We start from the raw sequence: 6,586 nt of genomic DNA, 5'->3' as shown, positions 1-6,586 counted from the left end.
CAACTATGGTTTGTTTGGTTTCAAGGTTCGAACACCGTAATCTTCGTAACTACCACAATAAAAATCCGTTAGTTTCTGATATTTCTAAACTCATTACCAAAATACTTAAAACTCTATATTCCTATGTAAGACATTCTTTGATAATCTTACCACTTTAAAGTAAGTTATTCAAAGTATCATTTAAGAGTTTCATGAGACCTTCATGTACTCATAAACCTCAACATCCTTTTTAGCAAAGATTTCTATTTTTCCAACTTGTTCCAAGCCATGGTTTAAGGCTAAAAACAAATAAAAATACATACATTCTCATTTTTACAAAACACTTCCTAAAGGTTCCTTTGATTTTATCACCATCCCCTTTGACTAAAAGAATAAATATATGTAGTAATATATTATAACAACTCCATGAAAACAAGTTGTTCATTGTTTCAACAAAATATTTTCATAAGTTCAAGAACACCACCATTTTCGATTTTGAGGTGAAAATGAGTTAGAAAGCGTTTTAGAAAATTTCAACGGTTGAATATGTTCTTGACGTACTCATGAACAACATACTTAAATTTCATCAACATCCATTGGTTGAATGTTGAGAGATCAAGGATTGAAGATAGAAGAAGAAATGAGAAAATGAGAGAAAATGAAGTGAGATTTACCTTCTCTTTGAAAATGAAAAAGTGAATGAGTGAAGTATGGAGTGTGAGCGTTTAAGGAGAGAGGGAGATTTCCCTCTAGGCAATCATCAAAAAATCCCTAGGGTGGCTAATGGGATCATGAGATATTTGAGAAAGTGATGAGAGATTTGCTTTATGGAAGTCAACTCTCACATCCCAATGCAAAATGATCACCTTGTGGACATGTGCGATAAACATGCCCGAGTATTATCGGCCAATACTCGATCGGGTATTATAAATCGCCCGATCCTAATATCCGATTACAATTTCGGATTTCGGCATTCCGAGTGAAAAATATTTAGAAAGTAGGTATGGGTGTATCCAGGGTCTGTAATGACTCAAAATTAAATTACGAATCCAACGGCGCGATCGGAATTCGATTCCGAGTTACAGAACTCAAAAAGACACTTTTTGAGCCGTACCGGGCAGATTCGGCCCTGACAGTGGTCCAGAACCAACTGTCTCCAAAAATTACCAAAATTTACCATAAAATAGAAAATAAAATTTGAAGACTAAAACTCAACTAGAGTTTCGTCTAATTCTTTATCGAAAATTCCCATAAATTCATTTTCGAATATATAATTAATAAAAATATTAGTAAAATCTTATAATTCAAAATCGTAAAATTCACAGTGTTACAGGATATGTCTTGTATGACTTAAAGAACAGGGAAATTTTCTTGTCTAGAAATGTCCAATTCCATGAGCACATGTTCCCTTATAGGCAATCTAACAATGATCTCAACAATCCTATGACCACTGATTTCTTGAGCAAAACTCAAGCTGACATTCCCCCTACCCTCATAGACATTCTAGGTGAACAAGAACATTCGCATACCACAGATCAAAACATTGAGGATAGAGCATACACTCACAACAATGACCAACATAGCACTGAACCAAGCTTTGAGACCTACCAGGGTATGACATCCCCCTACTTACTTAAGGGATTTCCATTGCAATCTCTTCAATCAGCAACTAAAGAGCCTTGAAAAGGATGTCTATCACCCCTTCTCATTTGTGTTGTCCTATGCCTCTATCTCACCCAAACACCTACAACACATCCTGGCCATATCCACCAACGTTGAGCCAAAATCTTATAATCAGGCCATTAGCTCTGAGAATTGGATCAAGGCTATGCAACAAGAACTGAATGCTCTTGAATTAAATCAAACCTGGGATATTATGGACCTACCACCTGATAAACAACCTATAGGCTGCAAATGGGTATACCAGATAAAGTATAAGTCTGATGGATTTATTGAGAGATACAAAGTTAGGCTAGTGGCTAAGGGGTTCAATCAAACTGAAGGCATTGACTTCTTCGAAACTTTTGCCCCTATTGTTAAATTGACAACAGTTAGACTCCTCCTAGCCTTAGCCACTTGCTATAACTGGATTGTCCATCAATTAGACATAAACAATGCCTTTCTTCATGGTGACCTTAGTGAGGAGGTTTACATGACTATTCCCCCAGGTATCCCTTCCAGTGGTCCCAAGAAGGTCTGCAAACTCCAGAAGTCCCTCTATGGACTTAAGCAGGCAGGAAGACAATGGTATAAGAAGCTCTCAGATTCTCTGCTTTCCTTAGGATACAACCAATCTCACCATGATCACTCTCTATTTGCCAAGGCCAAGGGAAAGGACTTCAGTGCTCTCCTGGTTTATGTTGATGACTTAATCTTAGCTGGTAACAACACAGTTGAAATTGATTGTGTCAAAGGCCATCTTGACTCTCAATTCAAAATAAAAGACCTAGGTGCCCTCAAATATTTTCTTGGTCTTGAAATTGTCATATCCAAAACTGGCATCACAATTTGTCAGAAGAAGTATGCCTTAGACATCTTGCTTGATACATGATTCATAAATAGCAAACCTGTTCCTACACCTATTATTAAGACCACTAAGTTGCATCAAGATGACTCTCCTCTTTTTGACAAGCCAACCTCTTATAGGAGGTTGGTAGGTAGACTCTTATACTTAACAAATACTAGGCCTGACATTAGCTTTTCTGTCCAACAATTAAGTCAATTTATGGCCAATCCTATTGAGAATCACCATAAAGCCTTATGCAGGGTTCTAAGGTACATCAAAGGGAATTCTAGACAAGGTCTTTTCTACTCTATGTCTTCTCCTATTCACTTAAAAGTCTTCAATGACTCTGACTGGGCAGCCTGCATTGACTCTAGGAAGTCAATAAGTGGTTGTTGTGCCTTCTTGGGTAATTCCCTTATTTCTTGGAAATCCAAGAAGCAAAACACGATGACAAGATCTTCTTCAAAGGCTGAATATCGTGCTTTAGCTTCTGCCTCTTGTGAGATCCAACGGTTGACATATTTACTTGACAATTTTCATATTCAATTTGTTAAACCTGCTTTACTTTACTATGATAATGATTCGGCACGATATATAGCAACTAATTCTGTGTTTCATGAAAGAACTAAGCACATTGACATTGATTGTCATGTGGTTAGAGAAAGGCTCCAATCAAAATTATTCCATTTGTTGCCTATATCCACTTTAGAGCAGGTTATAGATATCTTGACAAAGGCCTTGGATCCTACACCTTTTAACTACCTACTGTCCAAGCTGGGAGTAATTGGTATTTATTCTCCAGCTTGCGGGGGATATTGAAGGCTATCGCGCCCCAATTTTCGGCTGCACGACTTTGTTTAGAGTCGCCACTATATTTTTATAGTTAAAAATGTAGAAAAATCTTTTAAGCCCAATTACCTTGAGCTTTTGGATTTTTGGTATCTAGGTTCGGGAGTCGGTTACAAGGTAGTGAAGGTATTAGCACCCTACCCGCCCGCCTTAAGCGGTACCATTCATTAAAATATATGACTTTATTATTACTAAATTTTATGATTAATTAATTAATTATTATGAAGAAAAAATTATTTATTTTTATTATTGTGCCTGACAAGATTGACTTTGGTCCTGCGTACCCCTATTAGGGGATCAAGACTTACATAATTCATTAAGTAGAAAAAGGTTTATTGGTTGAATGTATTTTAATTAAAAAATATATTTTTTAGTCAAAAATATATATTTTGTAAGTTTTGTTTATTATAAAAAATATTTTTTATTTGGTTAATTTTATTACATAAAACATTTGGAATTAAATTGACTTTGAGATTTAATCGATTGAAAAGAAGCGGCGTAGCGTGACTTTTCGAAGATGATATGAGAAGAAATAGGCACCCAGAACGACATTCTCTCCATCTTTGATTAAATCTTAAAATTAAATTTTTTTTTTGAAAGAAAGTACTTATTGGTCATGTTTATTTAAAAATATTAAATTTGTAGAGGTATGGTTTGCAATCTTAATATATATATATAATAAGACACAATTATGGATTATTTAAATGACTAGGGTAATACTTGATTCAATTGAAAAATAAATTAAAATATTTTGTTTTATATTCTAAACATCCACGATATTATTTTTTGGAAACCAATGTTCTTCATTCATAATCGCTGGATAATTACAGAGAAAGTAAAAAAAAATTAATAAAAACAGTTGCTAAAATAATAAAATTAATAAAAACAGAATATTAATTTCTCATAAAATAATGATATGCTATTTATTTTTATCCATTACCCTAAAAAACTTCCATTTTTATGTATAATGTCCTTATTATATTTTATATGGTAATTAGTAAATTGTTAATATCAAATTTATTTTTTCAGATTTAATATTGGTAATATAGCATGCAAAATAATTAATTATAAACCATTAAAACACATAAATATAACATGAACCTTACACTGTGTAGGCTAGGATAGGGTGTGACTTGCCTAGAGTATGTGGGATACGTGGCGGTAAGCAATTGGATGCCGCATTGCAGTGGACAGGGACACGTGTCCGAACGTGGTTGGTGGAGACGGTTGTGTGCACCGCGCACAACGTGATCTTGCCCACAGGGGATCCCTTGCTCTCAAGGGCGTGGTAATGTGGTGCAACCGGTTGCAGTGTAGCTAGGACGCGTTTCGTCCTGTGATTGGTTGGAGGCGGGTCAACGTGAAAGTCAACTAATCGCATGGTGATCAAGGCGGGTGCACGTCACAAACAATGGTAGTGGCAGCACTAGATCGCACAAAATAAAAAAGTTTTTCTCTCCTCACAGTGGCTATGTTTATGCAAAAAAAATTTGTGTTTTTGGAACCAAAAAAAGGAAAGCCCTTAACGTCATCAAAGTAACCTATTTATAGAAAAAATTTAACCCTAACCTAACTCCTAATAACTTGCTAACTAAATGATCATCCACTAATCTATAATCCCAATTTTTTTGGGGTCTAAACCAACCCACCAAGTCAGATTTGACTTGGTGTTTTTTTATTTTGCAAAAATCTAATCAAACCTACTTAAATATATTTTAATTACTTTTTATATTATAAATTCCGAAAAAATAATAAATAATTATATGGGAATATATTTTAAAATTATATTTTCGAAAAAAATAAAATTAAATTACTTTTTGTTTATTTGGAATTTAAAAGGGATATTTAGAATATGTCACTTATCTTATTTATTTTAAAAATTCGAATTTAATTATAAAAATTAATAAAAAATATTTTTAATTATCTTTTATTTATTTTATAATAAAATTCGAAAAACTAAAAATTAAATAATAATAAAATATAATGTTTATCCCATTTTCTTAGAAAAATGATTATAGGCTTTTTTAGGGTCCTTTTTTAACTTAATTATTTTTTTTCTTATTTTTATTATTTTTGAATTTTTTGGTTAACCCAATCAACGAGATTTAGGAACCTTATTAACATAAATTTAGTATTATTATTTTTTAGATTTTTAGTTAACCTAATCACTTAAATTTAGGAACCCTAACAACATTAATTTTTATTTTATTATGTTATATGTTTTTATTTTTGAAAAAATGAAGCTTCTAAAATGATATTCTCACTAACTTAAATTTAATAATTTCGAAAATGATTACAAAAATTTCTAAAAATAGTTTAATTGTTTTTATTCATTAAATATTAAAATTTCGGAAAATACCAAAATAAATTAAATTTATTATTTTTCTTTTAAAATGTTTGAGTCTTTTCTGGGTCGGACAAAATTGGGTGTTCATAAAGACAACTCAATTTAATCAGCCAACCAAGTTTGATCGAGCCAAAAGCATATCTGACTGAGACAGACATGAACCAGATGACCGAGACAGACATGGACCAGGTGCACCAGATGACCGAGACAGACATGGACCTGAAGACCGAGACAAACTTGGACCATATGACGAGACGAGGTGCACTAGATGACCGAGACAGACATGGACCAGATGACCGAGACAGACAAGCCAAGGCGCATGATTCCTGACCGAGGCGCATGAGACTTGGCGCATGACTTCTGACTGAGGCGCAAGGACCATGGCACATATTTTATGACCGAGGCGCATGGACCATGGCAAATGTTTTCTCATCGTAGCTCCCAATATCATGACGCACCTTCTTGGCTAGTCATTGGCTTATTTTTTGCTTTGTAAGGAAGGTAAGTTAGTTAGAGTTGTTAAGGCTTTTCTATTTTTAATTTTTCTGTTTTTGACTGTTGCTTGTGTGATAAGTCATCTCGTTTTAGTGTATAAATAAGGTGTTATGAATGATATTCATTCATTCATTCATCCTTCAATAAAACTAAAAGAAGCAATGAGGCATTTTATTCAAAATCGCAATATGAGTTCCATTTTTATTGTCATATCTAGGCAGAAGATATTTGATAGCTAATTGGGTTTTTAAGCATAATGTGGTTTAATCCTGCCGTATGTAAGGAATAACCTTCATTGATATAAGCAAAATAACTTCGATCATCAACTAGAGGACACCTTTTGGTGCACACCATAAGTTTGCTATGCAGTTATCCCTTATCAAATTAATGGAGAAAATGTGTGGCTTTTG

This window comes from Lupinus angustifolius, chromosome LG12 (genome assembly GCF_001865875.1).
Source record: "Lupinus angustifolius cultivar Tanjil chromosome LG12, LupAngTanjil_v1.0, whole genome shotgun sequence".
NCBI classification, from domain to species: domain Eukaryota; kingdom Viridiplantae; phylum Streptophyta; class Magnoliopsida; order Fabales; family Fabaceae; genus Lupinus; species Lupinus angustifolius.
This window is presented reverse-complemented; position numbering follows the sequence as displayed.